Source organism: Rutidosis leptorrhynchoides, chromosome 5, assembly GCF_046630445.1.
Source record: "Rutidosis leptorrhynchoides isolate AG116_Rl617_1_P2 chromosome 5, CSIRO_AGI_Rlap_v1, whole genome shotgun sequence".
Lineage (NCBI taxonomy): Eukaryota > Viridiplantae > Streptophyta > Magnoliopsida > Asterales > Asteraceae > Rutidosis > Rutidosis leptorrhynchoides.
The window spans coordinates 317,863,354-317,886,137 of record NC_092337.1 but is presented as its reverse complement, the minus strand read 5'-3'; positions in this window follow the sequence as shown (position 1 = coordinate 317,886,137).

Here is a 22,784-nt window from a genome sequence, read left to right as displayed (position 1 = left end):
TACGGCTCGGTTAAGGATGTATATGTCGCTAAGAAAAGGCTGCTCAATGGCCGTAAGTTCGCTTTCGTTAGGTTCGCTGAAGTAAACAACGCTGAACAATTTCTGAAATCTTTGGAGAACATTAAATTCGACGGCGAAGCAATTAAGGTTTTTATGGCAACAAACCGACCACCAAAAGGTCCTGGTATGAGTCATGTGGCAAACGAACCTAGGGCTCCTGTTAACACGCGTATGGGGGTCGATACAAACAGGTTTAGTGATGGAAGAAAGTTTGTGGATGTTATAGGAAGGAATTCAAAAGATTTAAGGGACATGTTAAATGGCAGGAGAAGGGAGCAGGCTAATGTCCAAAAGGGTGAATGTAATGTTGGACAAAAATCGGTTGGGGGTGAGGATAAGAGTAAAAATTTCGTGGTTGATGATGAGGATGAAAACTCAGAAAATAATAACAACGAGATCTTGAATCGGTCAGTGGTCGGGGAGGCTAAAAGTATTGGTGTCTTTAATAATCTCTAAACGATCTTGAAAGACGAAGGGTTTGATGACGTTGAAGTCAAACGATTTGGTGGTCTGGGTATCATGCTTGTTCTTCCAAACATGGCTGCTGCGAAGGATTTATTGGATGAAAATCACAAACTCAGGAAATGGGTTCACAAAATCAACTTGTGGGATTTTAGAGCGTGGCCTGAAGGAAGAATGTCATGGCTCTCGATTTCTGGAGTTCCGTTACCATGTTGGTCCGAGAAAACTTTCAAGACAATTGCGGAATGGTGGGGAGTTGTATACATCCTGGAAAATTGTAAATTCAATGGTAATCAAAGTCTGGTAAAAGGAAGGGTTTTCGTGAAACTTTATAACCCAGAGATTGTCAATGATGCCATCAAATTAATTTACAAATCCAAAGCATACTTTGTTAACATTGTTGAAGAAACATGTGATGAAGGTCCAAAAGATAGGGTTTTCTGGAATAACTCTGGTTTGAAGACTTCGTGGTATGATACCGACTACAAATCTAGTAATGATCCGGATTATGTCAATTCTCATAGTGGGTCAGATGATGATTCCCATAACGATGATGATGATGGTGAAAGGTCTATAGAAGAGGGTGAGTTTGGTTTGTTCAATGATGTCCTAAACAGCGAGAATGAAGAGGAAGGTGATGATGATGAAGAGCATACTAGTCCAGAAGATGATGCGTCACCGGTTAAACGAGTTGACTCGTCCAGCGAACCGAGTCATGTAAAGGAATTCAAGATAGAAGATGAAGGGTCTGTTTTCTTGGGAAGGGATAATATCTCTAATGATAATGATTTTGTTGCTGAGACTGCAGAAGGTAATTTTAAAAAAGCACCAAGTCCCAAGGCAAAGCGTGGGATAGAAAACCCTACCCCCAACCCTAATATGTCTCCTGAGTCCCCCAATATTAATTTGGATAACGGTTTGGTTGGTAGTGGGGACCCACGTATTTGTGAACATGAAATGATTGGGGCAGATCCATTGGTGGGTGGTATTAAGAACGATGTTGGGCCTGTGATTAATGATGTTGGGCCTAAGGTTGGGCCTGCTTCTAATGGGGATGGTTTTGACCCCTGTAATAATGTGAATGATGTCGGGCCTGTCTGCTCAGACAAGGTTGTTGGCCTGGATGGGGGACTCGATACCAACCAGTCTGACGGCGATGAGAGTTTGGAATATAACAGCATTTCGTCCTCAAGTGGTCCTAGCACAGATCAGATTCAGGTTGATACAAATATTTCCGGAAGAACAGAAGCAGATATGAAAGAAAAAAGGAAGCCTAAGGTATCTCGACTCCCAAAAAAGAAATCGGGTGAAGGGGTTTCGGTGAAAACTAATCATCAGGCTAGAGTTTCAGAAAGTAGAAGATCCAAAACGGTTGAGGTATCAAACTGCAATAACTGTTACTGGGCGACTATGTGTAATTTTAAAGCCTCTTCAAGAATTATGAGATTAAAAAATAGAGCAAGGGTTGGGGTCAATTGTGGTGAATCATGCAAGTTTAAATTTAAAGGGTGTAGTTTTAGATCCAGGAAGAACTCGAGAAAACAAAAAACCTTGCGTGTCTTCAAAATCCATCAACATGGATGAGTTAAAGAGGTATGGGGTGGAGATTGGGTTGTCTTGGCCACCCTCTGATCAATAGTAAGCCCCTTGTTTTTCTTCCATTTCGTTTTTGTAATTGTTTTTAATGAAAGTCCTTTTTTGAACGTTCGAGGTTTTGCGGTTAGAGGTAAATTCGTGTGGGTTAGATCTATTTGTGCTAGAGAGAAACCTTGGGTGGCGGTTTCCCAAGAAACTAAGTGTGCTAAGGTTGATGATAGATGGGTAAATGCGCTCTGGGGTGGGGATAACTTTGGTTATGTCCAAAAAAAAGCAACGGATAAATTGGGTGGTCTCTTAGTTATTTGAGACTCTAATGCCTTTGATATTATTGAATGTGTTGGGGGTCCAAATTTCTTGGCCATTAGAGGTAAATGGGCGAGTTCGGGGGTGGAGTCTATTATTGTCAACGTCTATGGCCCCCATTGTGATCGGGATAAAAAATTATTTTGGGAGTCTCTTGATAACCTTCTTGGAAGTGTGAATTCTTCGTGGCTTCTTGTTGGAGATTTCAATGAGGATAGAAGTTCGGATGATCGACTTAACTCTCATTTTCTTCAATATAGGGCGGATAGGTTCAACGAGTTCATTACAAGAAATGCCTTGATTGATATCGATGTCATTGGTAGGAAATACACTAGGATAAGCGATGATGGGTTGAAATTTAGAAAAATCGATCAGTTCTTGGTTAACAATAGTTTCCTTTGTCTTTGGGATGACCTTTCGGTAAATGCATTAGATAGACACCTCTCGGATCATTGTCCATTGGTCCTAAGAGATAAATTGATTGATTACGGCCCAAAACCTTTCAATGTCTTTGATGAATGGTTAAATTGTGAAGGGATAGATACGATCATTTTGGATGCTTGGGCTCAACCTATTCGGGGATCGAGAAAAGATTGTATCTTTAGGGATAAACTTAAAAATGTGAAGTTCGCGCTAAAGGAGTGGAGTATTAAGGAATTTGGAGGTTTAGATTTAGAAATTGATGCCCTTCGAAGGGAAGCAATGGAGTGGGAGTTAAAGGCCGAATCAAATAATATCACGGACTTGGATCGGGATAGGTGGTTGGAGTGTAGACGTCGTTGGGTTGAGAAGGAAAATATCAAAAGTAATATGCTTAAACAAAAAGCTCGCTTGAAATGGTCATTAGAAGGTGATGAAAATTTGAAGTTTTTTCACTCCTCGATCCGGAGGAAGAATAACAAATGCAATCTCCGCGGTTTAAATGTTAATGGTTCATGGTGTGAGGACCCTGATGTGGTAAAGAATGCGGTTTTTGAGCACTTTAAACAAATTTTCAGTCAAAAAATTACTGCGAGGCCTAGTTTCCTTCATCCACCTCCTTCTGATGTCGCAACACCCTCTCGGCCTACTGTTTCGTTTCAGCCCAATTATGGTTGTGTCGATCCAGTAGCTACTGGGCCAGGCTCTGCTGCTTTCTGCTCGGCCCAACAGGTTGATTATTCTGGACCTGACTCCTCTGCTACTGTTTTGACAAGGCCTGCTATTGTTTCTAGTTTTGGACCGAGAGGTGGCAGGCCCTCTGTCTCTGATGTTTCGGATGGATATATATTATCCAGTGAGCAGGCCTGTAACCTTGAAGCTCAATTTAGTGATGATGAAATTTGGGAAGTGTTGAAAGACTATGCAAGTAATAAAGCCTCGGGACCGGATGGATTTAATATGCGTTTTTTTAAAAAGTTTTGGGCAATTATCTGTGATGACTTGATCGAAGCAATCCATAATTTTTGGTGCACAGGTCTGATCTTGCCAGATTGTAACTCCTCCTTCATCACGCTTATCCCTAAGGTCGCTAACCCGGTAAGTCTTAATGAGTATCGACCTATTCGTCTTATTGGTAGCTTTTATAAAATCATTGCGAAATTGCTCTCCAACCGTATTAAAAAAGTTGTCCCAAATCTCGTTGGTTTTGAGCAAAGTGCGTTCATTAAAGGGAGAAACATCATCGATGGGGTACTTGTGGCTAATGAATCAATTGACTTCTTGAAAAGTAAACATTTAAAAAGTATGATCTTTAAAGTTGATTTCGAGAAAGCTTTTGATAGTATTAGTTGGAAATTTTTAGATGAAATGTTGGTTTTGATGGGTTTTGGTGCTAAATGGAGGAAATGGATCGATTCTTGCCTTAAATCCGCTTCTATCTCGGTTCTCGTTAATGGCTCCCCAATAAAAGAATTCAAACTTAGAAGGGGTGTTAGGCAAGGAGATCCGTTATCTCCCTTTCTTTTCATTATTGCGGTGGAGGTGCTCAATCGTCTTGCAAAATCGGCGGTTCATAATAACCTTTTTGAGGGCGTAGAAATTGGTGTTGATAAGATTCCAATATCCCACTTACAATACGCGGATGATACTATCTTCTTTTGCAAATGGAGTTTTAAAAATGTTGAGAGCCTAATGAAACTTTTAAAGTGCTTCGAGTTAAGTTCCGGTTTGAAGGTAAATTACAATAAAAGTAGCCTTTACGGGGTGTGTGTTGATAAGAAGGAGGTTGAACGTATGGCATGTTTGTTTGGTTGTAATATGGGATCCTTACCGATGACTTACCTTGGACTTCCGGTTGGGGCAAACATGAGGAAACTTAGGAATTGGAAACCGGTGATTGATAAATTTGAGAAAAGATTGTCGGAATAGAAAGCGCGTACGATATCATTCGGTGGACGTTTGACTCTCGTGAATGCGGTTCTTAATAGCCTACCGTTGTATTACTTTTCACTCTTTCGTGCTCCGCCTTCCGTGCTCAAAATTCTTGAGAGTGTGAGACGCAAATTTTTTTGGGACGGGTCGGGTGAGTGTTCTAAAATTTCTTGGGTAAAATGGGATGATGTCATCCTTCCTCGGGGGGATGGCGGACTTAATTTGGGGTCACTTAATTGCAAAAACTTGGCTTTAATCGGCAAGTGGTGGTGGAGGTTTTTTTTTACCGAAACCACTTCTTTGTGGGTTAAAATTGTTAAGAGTATTTATGGGGTGTCGGGGTCTCCTATCTCGGGGGGGGGGGGGGGGGGGGGGGGAATTTTTTTGCTAACAATTCTATTTGGAGTAATATTGTCAAAGCAAGGCTCGAGATAAACAACTTAGGTGTCGAATTCTCCAACTCATTCGCGAAGGTGATTGGCAACGGTTAGAACCCAAATTTTTGGGATGACATTTGGATTTTGGACAAGCCACTCAAGGAGACTTTCAAGAGACTAGTGCGATTAGAATCAAACCCCAATGCTTCGGTTGGCGATCGTTTTCATTGTGATGGCGAAGAGGTAATCTTTTCATGGGAGTGGTCTCGACCGGTGTCGGGGCGTACAAGAAATGAGTTAGAAAATCTAGAAAAGTTACTATCATCTTCATTGGTAATGGATCAGGAGAAAGACAACTCATTTTCTTGGAAGCTTTGCGGGTCCGGGATTTTTTTCCACGAAAAAGCTAACAAAACATATCATGACAAAAGTGTATCCTCCAAGAAGTAATTCTTTAAAGACCATGAGAAATAATTTGGTCTCGAAAAAAGTTAAAGTTTTCGTGTGGAGAGCAAAAAGAGAAAGATTGCCCATTTTATGTGAACTTGACAAGAGGGGCGTTGATCTCAACTCCGTTCTTTGTCCTCTTTGCGATGGAGATTTAGAGTCGGTAAAACATGCACTTCTCTTATGTCCTCATGTCCGTATAATATGGGAGAAGGTTCGAGAGTGGTGGGGTTTTGATTCGGTCAATCTAGCTTTTGATTCTCTTCTTAGTGATTTGGTCCCTAGGGGTTGTTCCGAATTGGGTGGTAAACTATGGCAAGCGGTTGAATGGATTTGCGGCTACCTTATTTGGAAAAATAGAAACCAAAAGATTTTCAAGAAAAACTCATGGACAACTCCGAATGTGGTTAGCGAGATTCAAGTTAAGAGCTATGAATGGGTCGCGAAGCGTTGCAAGGGATTGAGAATTGATTGGCATGATTGGTTGCATAACCCGCGGTCTCTAATTATGTAATACTAGTTTTTTCTTTTTCCTAAGTCGAGTAACCTTTATTCTTTTGTATTTATTCGGATTAAGATTCTAGCTCGGTATCCTTTTGCTTGGTGATGTAACAATTATGTACCTTGCGATGTTCTTTTATCTCGAGTAATAAAATTTTCTGCCTTTCAAAAAAAAAAAAAAAATTAAATATTACCGTAGTATCAAATTAAATTTTTTATATTTAAAATGAATATTCAATTAAATTAAATATTCAATTAAATTAAATATTCAATACTAAAATAAATAGTTAAAATTTTATAAATATTTGACAACTCTTCCAAACTATATAAATTTTCTATTCAAGCAAGCTTTACATTTTAAACAAAGTGAGCGGAATTTAAACTATATATATGTAAAAATAAATGGCATTTTATATTTGAGCTAGTAAATTGTGAAAAAAATACCAAAAATATAGGAAAAAAATCAAGAAACTGTACAAACTCTACGAAATTCTTGTTGCTATACAGAATACAATCAGAAACATATACAACAGGCTAACATAAGAACTTTGATTTGGCATCGATCAACCATTAACCTCGATCACGATTGGGAATGCTCGTGCGATTCCATGAACAACGAAAAATCCGGTGAAGCTATCTCGATTCTGTTAACCGACAGCATGCCTGATCACCACCAAAACTAACTGCATTTCCAGTTATTGTAACTTCTTTACCCGGGTACAAACTTTTAATCGATTCGCCTTTGTACAGTTTATATTAATCGCACCTTTAACATTTAACAACACCCGGGTTTCATTATTCGGGTTGCAAATGGGCAACTGGTTGAATTGTTGATGACTTTTGAAAGAAGCAGAAGTTCCATCAACTCCATGGATTACAAGTGGGCCATGTAGAAACAAGTCTGGGTGAGTGATTAAAATGTTATTGATTTCAAGAAGACGGTTTTCAGTGTCTTTTTTAGTAATGGAGATTTGATTTTGTTGAATGTTTGTAATGAAGCAAGTATTCAAGGGTTTGTTTAGTAAATCTTGAAAGGTAAGTTTTAAAGGTGAGATGTGATAATTGATAAGTTGTGATGTCATGTAAGGTGGGATTGTGAGGTTAGTCATTGCGGAATCGGGGATTGCGAAAATGTACGGTGGATTCGGGTGTTGAGAGGAAGAGATTTGGTGAGATGTGAAGGAGAGTTGCAAAGAAGTTGAATCCGTTTGATTCAAGAAAATGTGTAGCGTTTGATGACATGTCGAGCGGTGTTGTGGTGGTTGGGTCGCGGTTGATGGAGGTGATCATGGCGGCCAGAAGTACGACGGCCCATAGTATTATGATGGTGATTTGAACTACGGTTTCGAAATTACCACCCATTATCGGAGATGGAGAGGAAATTAGAGTTAATGATTAACAGTTTTTGTGTTTTTTGTGAAACTGAATGAACTTGTGTGTGTATATGACGGAAAGTTAGTTAGTTTAGCCTTTAGTTAGGCGCCATTTATTATATTTTCTGTAGCCCTTTGAGTTTTGGATATGTTACACTTTGGTCTAGGTTTATAATATTCATTTCATTTATTCATAGTATAATAAAAATTGATTTATTAGATATGTTGAAGATAAGGTTTGTTAATGTCATACCCCGTCCTAATCCACCTGGACGAAGTCATCAACATTTGGTCCCATTGCGAGGTACTATCCTAAATATGCCATGAGTGACTCCATGTAATATCCTTAAAATGAGCAAATGCACAGCGGAAGATTTCTTTCATACCTGAGAATAAACATGCTTTAAAGTGTCAACCAAAAGGTTGGTGAGTTCATAGGCTTAATCTTTATCATAAATCATAATAATAATAGGCCACAAGATTTCAATTATAACCGCACACGTAACCCGTTTACAAAATAATACGCGTAACCCGCGAATTAAAAATCATTTATATGGTGAACACCTGATAACCGACATTAACAAAAATGCATCTAGAATATCCTCATCATTCCGGGACTCTCATCGGACATGATAAAATCGAACTACTAAAGCATCCGTAACTCGGATGGGGTTTGTTAGGCTCAATAGATCTATCTTTAGGATTCGCGTCAATTAGGGTTTCTGTTCCCTAATTCTTAGATTACCAGATAAAAAGGGTGATATTCGGTTTAATAATCCAACCATAGAATGTAGTTTTAAGTACTTGTGCCTATTTTGTAAAACATTTATAAAAGCAGCGCATGTATTCTCAGTCCCAAAAATATATATTGCAAAAGTATTTAAAAACGGAGCAAATGAAACTCATAATACGATATTTTGTAGTAAAAATATGCATACGAAGGAACTGAACAATGCAGGGTTGGCCTCGGATCCACGAACCTATATCATTTATATATATTAACACATATAATGGTACAAGAATAGATTTATATATTATTAGTGATATAAATATTAATTATGTGTTTCATTAATTAGATATATTTATTTTATATACTTTAAATAATTAACTAATATTTATTATAAAAATATTAATATAGTTTTGTTAAATATGTTTTATATAAATAATTTTTATTGTAATAATAATAATAATAATAATAATAATAGTAATATTGATAATTGATAATAATAATAATAATAATAATAATAATAATAATAATAATAATAATAATAATAATAATAATAATAATAATAATATAGTTGTTATAATAGTAATAATAATACTAGTAATAATGAAAATGATAATGTTATAAATAATATTAATGTTAGAAGTAATAATAAAATTTTTAATTTTAATAACAATGATAATTTTAATAATTAATAATGATAATAATAATTAATAATAATGATAATGATAATGATAATAATAATAATAATAATAATAATAATAATAATAATAATAATAATAATAATAATAATAATAATAATAACAACAACAACAATAATAATAATAACAACAATAATATTAATAATTATACCATCATCTCCATTATATGTTAATATCATATTTCTTTCCTCTAAGCAAACTTATTAATCACAATAATGAACTTAATGATATTTATAACAATATGAAATTCGTAATCTTAGACTTAATCCTAATTATATTATACTTGTATCATTAACCTATTAATTAATAAATGTTTTAAGTTTCTTATCATAACTATTTTTATTATAAGCAAAATCATTTATGAGTTTAACATATTGTTCATAATATAAAGTATTCATTAAAACTTAATGTTTAGTTGTTTACCGAGGAACGATCAAGTGGAGGGTGAGTTTGTTCTTGGTTTGCAACAGCCGAGATATGAACATGATTAGCAACATTAGTCGACCATGAGCTTCAGTTTCGGGAGTTAATTTAGAACAAAAGTATAGTAGCAATACAAGTGGGTTTGATATGGCCCAACATTAGAAACTAGGCCTGAGTGACAAAATAATCAAGCCTATTTTGATTAAGTCTATTTAATATAAATGGCCCAATCATGTTTGGAATAGAACTCAGTCCAGTAACGTATTAGAAACATCGATCGTGGTCATTAGGCATCCTCATCATCATGAATCATCATCATCATCATCTATATTCATAACCCATCATCATAACGATTATCATGACTCTTGCATCATCATTGTCATAACCTTAATCATCTCATCAACTTTTATTATCATGACCACCTTTACCTTTTTAATCTTTCGAAGTTCGGCCTTCCAAATTTATAAGGTATTGTGGTTAATAATCCCACCCATGTCATCAACTCTATCAAATCCTAATATCTATCATTACTTTCTACAAAGCAATGCAAAACGTCACTTTATGTTACCCCTTATGGTTTGCCATTAAATTCCACCTAGTTCCACAAGTATATGTTGTAATATTATATAATCAAGTTGACACAACCCAAAAAATTTGTGGTACAACATCATTCCTCTTTTGTTTTGTAAGTCTCACGAACCTAATCAACACACGCACCCTTCACCTTGTTTCTTTACATCTAATTAATAAGAAAGTATTGCAGCGGCAACAGTAACCAGAAGTGAACAGAAATATCAACTTGTTCAAGCAGAAAATAGAAAAACAAAGGCTGGAACAGGAACTCTATAGCAGCAGTCGTGGTGTGATTCTTGGACAGAAAATAGAAGTGGAATAATGAGTACGAAGCAGCAGGAAGCAAGGTTGTTGCTTGCGATGGCTTAATCAGAAAACAAGGCAGCATCATTTGGGCCGCAATATTTGAATTAGAGAAATAAAAGAGGAGAGGGAGAGAAAGAAGAAAAGATGAGGATGGTTGTCGATGGTTATTGTAGTTTGATCACAACAGGGACATGTAAACAAGCTGTAGCAATAAATCGAAGGTATTGGTGATTGATGGTGATGACGGAGGTTGTGGAGATGGTGTTATGGAAGATGAAGATGGTGGCAGGTGTCGGTTCTTGATGGTGTTAGGTTGGGCCGTAGTTGATCAAGTACAAGTGTAAAGATGGGTTTGAATAAGAGATGAAAAATGGTAACACTTACAAGTTAAATAGCGGTTTTAGTAGCTCGATGATGGTTCTCAGACATAACTGAAATGAAATAGTAGCAATATACGATGAGTTGGGGTGGTTTAATTTTCGAACAAACAGGAAGAAACCAAAGGTGGTGGTTCTTCATGGGTTTGTGGTGGTGATGGTGAGATGAAAGTAGTGGTTTGAAAGGTGGTATATTCGGTGATCGTTCAAGACTAGAAAATAGAAAAGATAAGCGTAGTAGTAGCAAGGCAGTTCAATTAGAAACATGAAATATGAAGTAGTTTTTCAATGGGTTGTAGATGGTAACCGAAGGTGAGATGGTTGTTTGTTCTCAATTTTTGAGGGTGGTTACCGGAGGTTGAAGAGAGTAGTGATCGTTTGTTGACTGTAGGGGTGGCGATGGGTGGCAACTATATGGTGGCCAAAAATGGTTGTCAAAAGTTGTCGTGATATGATGATTTGAACAAGGAAAAATTGATCGGTGGTAGTATATATTATATGTAGTTGATGCAAGTATATATTTATATTATATAATAGATTAATATTACACAATCTAACACAGTGTCCATCAATCATGTACAGAAGTTTTATAATAATATTAATATAATAATAATTATAATAAAAACGTGTGAATCAAATATAAACTCTACTGACAGTTTTCTCTCGCCTATTAAATCGTGGTCCGTTGTTAGTCAGTGGCGGATAAAAAGTCTTCGGAAAAATCCCAAATTTTGAGATTAAATATATTTATTTATTTTGGTATTATGGTATAAAATCCGATCATTAACAATTTAAAATTTTTAAATAAAATTTAACTCACTGTCCACGTTCGATCCCAGGTAAAATATAAAAAGTGTTAAAATTTAATAATTAGATCCTAAATACATTTCTAATAAGCCTATAATTTATATCACTCATTTTTGGATCACAGTTTATTTTAAAATAATATAAGTTTGATTTTAACTTTGCTTAATATCGATCGAATGACAAATGAGTGTTATTGTCGCTTACAAAATAAATTCAAAACTATATATATATATATATATATATATATATATATATATATATATATATATATATATATTCAATATACTTCATTTACATATATAGATATATTTTAAATAATAATCATATATATTATTTTATTTTACATTATTAATTCTGACAATTACTTCATATAATATTTCAACAAATTTTTTTTCAATTATTATTTATATATATATATACACACATATCTATTTACAATTAATTGTTCGTGAATCGTCGGAACAGTCGAAGGTCAAACGAATTCATGAAACAGTTCAAAATTTTTGAGACTCGACCTAACAGACTTTGCTTATCATATCAAAAATATAATATCGTATCGAGAGTTTGATTTAAAATTAGTCAAATTTTTTCGGGTCATGACAGTACCTACCCGTTAAAGAAATTTCGTCCCGAAATTTGATTGAGGTCGTCATGGCTAACAATAAAAATGTTTTCATGACGAATATGAGTTGATAAATGGCGTTTCATCATTATTAATTAATATAGATAAAAACAATTCGATAATGTGAAGCGTACGAGTGAAGTTATCACAAAATAATGAGATAGAGATTTAACTTTTAACGTAGTCACGGTGGATTTATGGAATTCAAGGAATGTAAAGAAAATCTTAGAAATCTATAAAAGATCTGATTTTAAGGGAATTAGGATCCTCTTTAATTAACTGCGATAATCTGCCTTGATTGTTCTGTTTGATATTTCGTTATAAATTAACCTCTTCTGTTTCATTATTTTCACCACTCTTATACTTTTCTTCCTCAATTCATACTTCCAAAAGATTGTGAATATGCTTAATCCATTTCTGATTATCGGCCTCATTCTGACTATCGTAACAATCATCCTTCTATTCCAACTTCCGTCGGAGGAATCTGTATACTTCTACTTCGCTCTTGGGATTGTTGTATTTATAAATCTCTCGTGTCTTTATCTTGCTACTCACATAGATATACACGATTTGTAATTTCTTGTTTGATGTCGCTCATATTCTTAATTATATTCCGAAGCTCTATGTTTTTGTTTTCTCTTCCCGACCTTAAGTAAAGTGATCAAGACGTCTCAGTTTGTAGATATGAAGTTCAAAAGAACATAACTAAGATTCTAAGCAGAAAGGAAAGGTAATAGCACGATTTGATTTTCAAATTACCAGAATCATGAAATATAGGACTATCTTGAATATATTTTCTTGATATGTTCGGAGGTTAAGTAGAATGGAAGAGTTATGTAACATGGCACATGACGACGTTATGATCTGTGAATCATCACGTTCCATTAGAAACTCAGCATGACTTACTGTAATATAACCACGTTGGTCGGGCGTCATTGATAACGCCAAAATCATACATGTTTATTGTCGTTATTTCGATCTAATTTTGTATCTATTTGTATGTATTTGTTGTACTTAAGCATTGTAATTCATGCACATTTGTAAAAGTCCATTGTGATTGAATAAATGAAGACCAACAGCGAAAACAAAGTTAAAACGAAGATTGAACGCGTAAAACAGCCCGAAACTACTGAAACAGGTCCAAATGCGGCGCATCTATCTTAGATGCGATGCATCTATGCACAAAATAAATCCCGACAGTTTCAGATGCGGAGCATTAGGAATTCTGGACCAAAACAGCAGTAGATTCGGCGCATCTGAGATGGATGCGGCGTATCCAAGCCAGATGCGGCGCATTTGTCCCCCTGCCTACAGTTTTGAGTGCCAAAACGAGCTGGATTACACTAGCCTTAAAGGGATGCGGCACATCCTAAAGAGATGCAGCGTGATAATGCTAAAAACGAACATATATTTCATAGCATTATCCTTCAAGAAAGACAAGCTTTTGGTTGAAATTGTTCTATTTACAAGTGATATTCGTTTAAATAATAAAAGGTGAAGACAAAAGACAGATTCGACGATTTGAAGACGCAAATGACCAAAACACTAAAAAGTACAAAGTACAATCCACGAGGTTCAATTTATTGATAAGAAACGTCTAAAAGTTACAAGAGTACGAGCCGCAAAATGCAAAGTACAAGATATTAAATAGTACGAAAGGACGTTCGAAAATCCGGAACCGGGACATGAACCAACTATCAACGCACGACGCAATGGAGCTAAAATGACAAGTCAACTATGCACATGAATATAATATAATATATAAATAATTCTTAAAATTATATATATATATATATATATATATATATATATATATATATATATTAAAAACCGTTGGCAAACAAGAAAATAAAAGCATGTGGTCTGATCCAGCTGGCCATGCGATCGCATGGCCTGAAAGCACAAAAGCCATGCGATCGCATGGGGTACTGTAGCAGCTCACTTTCTATAAATTGCACGATTTCTGGCCGAGAACATACACATCTTTTTCAAATCTCTCTCTCACAAATATATATATATATATATATATATATATATATATATATATATATATATATATATATATATATATATATATATATATATATTATAATTTTAATTTTAATTTAAGATTAATAATAATAAGGTTATGTTAGCGAATGTTTTAAGTTTGTAAGTCGAAACTCTGTCCGTGTAATGCTACGCTATTAATACTCATTGTAAGTTATGTTCAACCTTTTTAAATTAATGTCTCGTAGCTAAGTTATTATTATGCTTATTTAAATCGAAGTAATCGTGATTTTGGGCTAAATATTAAAGACGGGGTAATTGGGCTTTGTACCATAATTGAGGTTTGGACAAAAGAACGACACTTGTGGAAATTGGACTATGGACTATTAATGGGCTTTATATTTGTTTAACTGAATGATAGTTCGTTAATTTAATATAGAGATTTACAATTTGACGTATCTATAAATAACCATATACACTCGATCGGACACGACGGGCGGGATATTTATAAGTACTAATAATCGTTCATTTAACCGGACACGGGAATGGATTAATAGTCAATGGACTCTTTAAAACAGGGGTGAATTATGTACAAGGACACTTGGTGTAATTGATAATAAAGTATTAAAACCTTGGATTACACACAGTCGATAACCTGGTGTAATCATTAACAATGTATTAAAACCTTATTACAGTTTAAGTCCCCAATTAGTTGGAATATTTGATTTCGGGTATAAGGATAATTTGACGAGGACACTCGCACTTTATATTTATGACTGATGGACTGTTATGGACAAAAACCAGATGGACATATCGAATAATCCAGGACAAAGGACAATTAACCCATGGTAATAAACTAAAATCAACACGTCGAACATCATGATTACGGAAGTTTAAATAAGCATAATTCCTTTATTTTCTATCTCATCGCACTTTTATTTACTGTCATTTTATTTATCGCACTTTTAATTATCATACTTTTTAATTATCGAAATTTTATTTATCGTCATTTACTAATCGCACTTTTAATTATCGCATTTTTATTTATCGTTATTTAATTTACGCTTTAAATTAAGTCATTTATACATTTAATATTTTACATTAGGTTTTAATTGAGACTAAAGTTTTAAAATCGACAAACCGGTCATTAAACGGTAAAAACCCCCTTTTATAATAATAATAATAATAATAATACTTATATATATATTTATACAAATATAGTTTAAAAATAAATATAGCGTTAAACTTGGCTAGCTCCCTGCGGAACGAACCGGACTTACTAAAAACTACACTACTGTACGATTAGGTACACTGCCTATAAGTGTTGTAGCAAGGTTTAGGTATATCCACTCTATAAATAAATAAATAACTTGTATAAAATTGTATCGTATTTAATAGTATTTCGCAATAAAAATATAACTATTTCGTATACACCTCGCATAACATCAAGTATTTTTGGCGCCGCTGCCGGGGATCTTCAACAACGTCGAAAGCGAAACGCTATAAAAAATATATTTAGTTTTTAATCTATTTTTGTAAAAATATAAAAAGTTTTAAATATAAAAATTTAAAAACATAAAAAGAAAATTATATTTCTATATTTTTAAGTGTTTAAATTAAAAAGTTTATATTTTTATTATTAAAAGTTATAAAAACTAATAAGTAAATTATATTTTTATTTATAAGTTTTATTTAAGTTATTTTATTTTTATTTTATTAAAAACAGGAAAAAAATAATTAAAAGAGTAATTGGGCCGAAACCGTCAAAGCCCAACATTTTGGCCTGGTTTTCGGATCCATGTGATCGCATGGATAGAAGCACTACAACTTATACAGTCGCATGAGCTGCTCTGACAGGCCAAACCCTAGCATTAATTACGGAATTAGGGTAATTTATTTAATTATTATTAAATCAATTAGGTTTAGATTTAATTATTATTATTATTATTATTAGTTTTAATTAGTTTATTCTTTTAGTTTTTAAGTTTTATTTAACTTTTTTTTATAAAATAATAATATAAAAATAATATTTTTATAAAAATTGTATTTTAATAACTTTAAGCCTATTTTTATATTTTGTATATTTTTAATCGTTTCATTGTAATTTGTATATTTATCATTCGTAATTAGTTCGTAACTTAGTTTTTGTCGTAGTTATTTTTATTTCTAGATTTTTAGGCTTTGCCGTAAAATCCCTTAAGTGCTTTTTCTTTAGATTAAGATTTAGGCGCTTTAAAATTTTACGACGTCGCTTGTTGCTTTAGTATTTAAAATTTTAGTGCCTAAATAAGTTATTGCCGTTTTGGATATAGAATTCTTTTTAAGCTTTAATACCTTTAGATGCAAGTTTTAATTTTTATTTTTAGTACCTTTTAAGTTTCGACGCTGCATTTTATTATTTTTCGATGCTTATTTTTCGACCTTTTATTTTTCGACGTTTTTCGACACACTCTTTTTCTTTCTTATTTCTCGACACTCTAATTTTTAGGACATAGAGTTTTCTTTATTTTCTTTAAAACTTTGATGAAAAATTATTTTAAGCGGTTAAATTGATAGACATCCAAAATTTTCTGGTTCGTAGTAATAGTTGGATTTGTTAGTGGCGAGTTGTGGGCTTCCGATTTAAAGGGTCCTGGCTACCTGCTGCATCTATTGGCTATTCGAAACGTGGGCAAAATCAGAAAAGTCTATTAATTTGATAACTTATATAATTTTTATCTTTTATAACTAATAGGATATTCAGTGAATGCACCGAGCAAAACGTTCACCACCTTTCATACGTTCACCACCTGTAACTCGATCAAGACATCTAGCGAACATTGTCGCCGTTGATTTTTCTTTAGAATTGTCATCTAGTCGACCAAGTACTCCAATTCAAATTTCCGATAATCCATTTTTTGAACCCGACCTCACAATTGAGAATCCGGAGGATATTCAAGGACAATTCAGAGATCCTGAACCACTAATCATTCCTCCTGAACCACAAATCACTCATCCAGAGATTGTCGAGGAAGAAACCATTAAATCAGAATCCTCTAGTGATTCAGATTCAACAATTTCAATCATGGAAAATCTGGAACCTCTAAGTATGGAAGACCGAATGAGAGCTAAAAGCACCGGCCAAGGTCACGCAATTACTCAACCAGACATTAATGTGCCAAATTATGAAATCAAAGGACAAATCCTACACATGGTAACTAATCAATGCCAATTTAGTGGTGCGCCGAAGGAAGATCCAAACGAACATCTTCGTACCTTTAATATGATCTGTACTCTATTTAAAATCCGAGAAGTAAAGGATGAACAGATATATCTCATGTTATTTTCCTGGACTTTAAAGGGAGAAGCCAAAGATTAGTTAGAATCGTTACCTGAAGGGGCGATTGATACATGGGATGTTTTAGTTGAAAAATTTCTTAAACAATTCTTTCCGGCATCTAAAGCCGTGAGACTTCAAGGAGAAATTGTTATGTTCACGCAAAAGCTAAATGAAACTTTATATGAGGCGTGGACAAGATTTGGAAAGTTGTTGAGAGGATGTCCGCAACATGGTTTAGATACTTATCAAATAGTACAAATATTCTACCAAGGATGCGACATCACTACAAGAAAAGACATCGATATAGCAGCTGGTGGTTCCATTATGAAGAAAACCGCAACTAAAATTATTGATAACACTGCTTCCCACTCACATGAGTGGCATCAAGAAAAAGATATCGTTAGATCATCTAAAGCGGCTAGAGCCGATTCTAGCCATGACTTTGATTCCATTTTCGCAAAGATAGATGCTGTGGAAAGACGAATGTAAAAGATGACTAAAGATATTCACTCAATACGAATTAGTTGTGAGCAGTGTGGAGGACCACATTTGACAAAAGATTGTCTCAGTATTGAACAAATAATGGAACAAAGAGAGAATGTTTCATACATGAACCAAAGGCCTTGAAATAATTATCAGAATAATTATCAACCGCCAAGACCAAACTACAATCAAAATCAGAATTATAACCGAAATGTTCCATACAACAACCAACAAGGTCCTAGCAATCAACAAGTATCTAATAATACTTACAATCAGCAAAGACCTAATTTTCCAAATAAACCACCACAAACCGATGATAAAAAGCCAAATCTAGAAGATATGATGTCAAAGCTAGTTGAATCTCAAACGCAATTTTTCACATCTCTGAAACAAACGAATGAACAAAATGATCAAGCATTTAGAAATCAACAAGCTTCTATTCAAAATCTAGAACAAGAAGTGAGCAACCTAGCAAGATTATAGGTGAAAGAAAACCGGGAAGTCTAACTAGTGATACAAATGCTAACTCCCAGAATGAAACAGCTAAATCCATTACCACAAGAAGTGGTATTACACTTAAACCACCTGAAATGCCTGTAATTTCTGATGACTCTATTCCTACAAGAACCACAGTCTCTGCAAGAGAAAGAAACAGAACCGGTAGTTGAAAAGGTTAATGAAGAGAACACAGTTAAGGCAAAACCTTATGTTAAACCATACCAACCACCACTTCCTTACCTAAGTAAAATGAGAAAAGAAAGACTTAAAGCTGAGCAATCCAAATTCTTGGATATGTTTAAACAAATAAATGTAAATCTTCCTTTCATTGATGTGATTTCAGGAATGCCTAGATATGCCAAATTCTTGAAAGATCTAATCCCAAATAGAAATAAAATAGAAGAACTCTCGGCTGTTACTATGAATGCTAATTGTTCTGCAGTACTGTTGAATAAGATACCAGAAAAACTATCAGATCCAGGAAGTTTCACAATTCTAGTTCAATAGAAGCATTGGGAGACTTAGGTGCAAGTATAAATTTAATGCCGTATTCATTATATGCTAAACTAGACCTTAGAGAATTGAAACCAACACGAATAAGCATACAACTAGCCGATCGATCAGTAAAATATCCTAGAGGGATAATGGAAAACATGCTAGTTAAAGTTGGTACTTTAGTATTTCCAGTAGATTTTGTTATTCTGGACATGGAAGAAGATTCTCGAGTTCCTCTTATATTAGGAAGACCATTCTTAAACAAAACTAAAGCAATAATAGACGTGTTCGGTAAGAAACTGACCCTAAGTATAGAGGACGAGAGTGTTACCTTTTCTGTTAATAGAGCCATGCAACAACCGCAATCTGCAAATGATACATGTTATTATATTCAAACTATAGATTTACATGCAGAATTGTTAGAAGAATTTCCAGAATTACAAGGAACAGGAGAATATTCTTTAGGAGAAGGAACTGAACCAATTGATGAAACTGAAATGTTAGCCGCACTTATGGCTAATGAATATGAACCAACAACAGAAGAACTTCAAATGCTAAAAGAGGAAGACAGATATCGATACAAATCATCGATAGAAGAACCACCGACATTAGAGTTAAAGCCACTTCCAACCCATTTGGAATACGCTTATTTACATGGTGAATCTGAATTACCTGTAATAATATCGTCTTCTCTTACAGAAAATGAAAAATCTCAACTCATTTCTGTGCTAAAAGCTCATAAACCAGCAATTGCATGGAAGATTCATGATATTAAAGGAATAAGTCCTTCGTATTGCACACATAAAATCCTTATGGAAGAAGGTCATAAAACGTATGTGCAACACCAACGAAGACTAAATCCTAATATGCAAGATGTTGTTAAGAAAGAAATTATTAAACTGCTAGATGCAGGTTTAATTTATCCAATCTCTGATAGTCCATGGGTAAGCCCAGTTCAATGTGTGCCTAAGAAAGGTGGCATGACTGTCATCACAAATGAAAAAAATGAGCTTATTCCTACTAGGACTGTAACAGGATGGTGTGTTTGTATTGATTATAGAAAATTAAATGACGCCACCAGAAAAGATCACTTTCCCTTACCTTTCATTGATCAAATGTTGGAAAGGTTAGCTGAGAATAGTTACTATTGTTTTCTTGACGGTTTCTCCGAATATTTTCAAATTCCAATAACACCCGAGGACCAAGAGAAAACCACCTTCACGTGCCCTTATGGTACTTTTGCTTACAAACGCATGCCATTTGGACTTTGCAACGCCCCTGCAACCTTTCAAAGGTGCATGATGGCGATTTTTCATGACATGATAGAAGAATGCATGGAAGTTTTCATGGATGACTTTTCAGTATTCGGTGATACTTTTAAAACATGTCTAGTTAATCTTGAACGAATGCTTATTAGATGCGAGCAATCAAATCTAGTTCTTAATTGGGAGAAATGCCATTTCATGGTTAAAGAAGGCATCGTTCTTGGTCATAAAATTTCAAAGGAAGGAATTGAAGTGGATAGAGCTAAAGTAGATGTAATTGCTAAACTTCCACATCACACCAATGTTAGAGGAGTTAGGAGTTTTCTAGGGCATGCCGGTTTTTACCGACGTTTCATAAAAGATTTTCTAAAATTGCCACTCGTATGAATAAACTCCTAGAAAAGGATGCCCCATTCATCTTTTCAGATGATTGCATTAAATCTTTTAATATTCTTAAAGAAAAACTCACTAATGCGCCGATCATGATAACTCCAAATTGGAATCTACCATTTGAACTCATGTGCGATGCAAGTGATTTTGCAATGGGAGCCGTTTTAGGATAAAGGATTGAAAAACGATTTCAACCTATTTATTACGCTAGTAAGACGTTACAAGGAGCATAAATAAATTACACAACTACTGAAAAAGAACTCCTTGTGTGACAACCCGGAAATTTCCGAGTTAATTTAAACAAAAACTTTATATGATTTCATTAAACTTCGACTATTCCCGACGATTCACGAATAACCGTTTATAAAAGATATGTAAATATATATGTGTGTGTATATACATCATTATTATTATCAAGTATTATAATTATTATTATTATTATTAATTATCATTATCATTAATATAATTACTAATATATTATTAATATATTAGTATTAGTATTAATACTTAACATTAATATTAAAATAATGAAATATCATTATTATTATTATTATTAATATTTGATGTTATGCGAGGTGTATATAAAATAGCTTTATATTTTACAAGGAAATACTATTAAATACGATACAATTTTACACAAGATATTTATTTATTTATAGAATGGATATACTTAAACCTTGCTACAACACCTATAGGCAGTGTACCTAATCGTACAGTAGTGTAGTTTTTAGTAAGTCCGGTTCGTTCCACAGGGAAAATCTTTAAACAAAGCTTAACGCTATATTAGTTTACTTTTATAAAAATACAAATATATATATAAGTAATATTATTATTATAAAGGGGGGGGGGGGTTTACCGTTTAATGACCGGTTTGTCGATTTTAAAACTTTAGTCGCAGTTAAAACCAAATGTAAAATAATAAATAAATACAAGACTTAATTTAAAGCGTAAAGTAAATAACGATAATGAAATTGCGAATAATAAAAGTGCGATAAAATAAACTTGCGATAATTAAAAAGTACGATAATTAAAAGTGCAATTAAATACAATAACAATAAAAATGCGATAATTAGAAGTGCAATTAAATATAAAATAAAGGAAATTAAATATGAAATAAAAGAATTATGCTTATTTAAACTTCCGTAATCATGATGTTTGACGTGTTGATTTTAGTTTTATGCCCATGGGTTAATTGTCCTTTGTCCTGGATTATTTAATATGTCCGTCTGGTTTTTGTCCATAACAGTCCATCAGTCATAAATATAAAGTGCCAGTGTCCTCGTCAAATTATCCTTATACCCGAAGTTAAATATTCCAACTAATTGGGGACTTAAACTGTAACAAGATTTTAATACTTTGTTTAATAATTACACCAGGATGTCGACTGAGTGTAACCCAAGGTTTTAATACTTTGTTAACAATTATGCCAAGTGTCCTTGTACATAATTTCACCCCTGTTTTAATAATTCTAGTGGCTATTAATCCATTCCCGTGTCCGGTTAAATGAACGATTATTCGTACATATAAATACCCCGCCCATCGTGTCCGATCGAGTGTATGTGGTTATTTATAGGTACGTCCAATTGTAAATCTTTATATTAAAATTAACAAACTATCATTTAGTTAAACAAATATAAAGCCCATTAATAGCCCATAGTCTAATTTCCACAAGTGTCATTCTTTTGTCCAAACCCCAATTATGGTACAAAGCCCAATTACCCAATTTTAGTAATTTGCCCAACATCATGATTACTTCGTTTTAAATAAGCATAATAATAACTTAGCTACGAGACATTAAATTAAAAAGGTTGAACATAACTTACAATGATTAAAAATAGCGTAGCGTTACACGGACAGAATTTCGACTTACACCCTTACAACATTCGCTAACATACCCTTATTATTAGGATTTAAAATTAAAATTAAAATTAAAATATAAATTATAAATATAAATATTACGTATATATAGATGGATGGATATATATTGATATCTAAATTCGTCGAACTGCTTTGGCTTTTATAGGCATTTTCATTTTTTGGGGCTCCGCGAGTCGCGGTACTTTTAGCCTTCGAACTCCGCAAGTCGCGGAGTTCGTTTTTACAGCTCATTCAGCCTTGGCTCTTTGTTTGCCGACGATTTTAAATAATAATATAATATATATATAATTTTTAAGAATTATTTATATTTTATATTATATTCATGTGCATAGTTGACTTGTAATTTTTAGTCTGTTGCGTCGAGCGTTGAGAGTTGACTCTGGTCCCGGTTCCTAATTTTCGAACGTCCTTGCGTACAATTTAATATCTTGTACTATGCGTTTTGAATCTTGTACTCTTG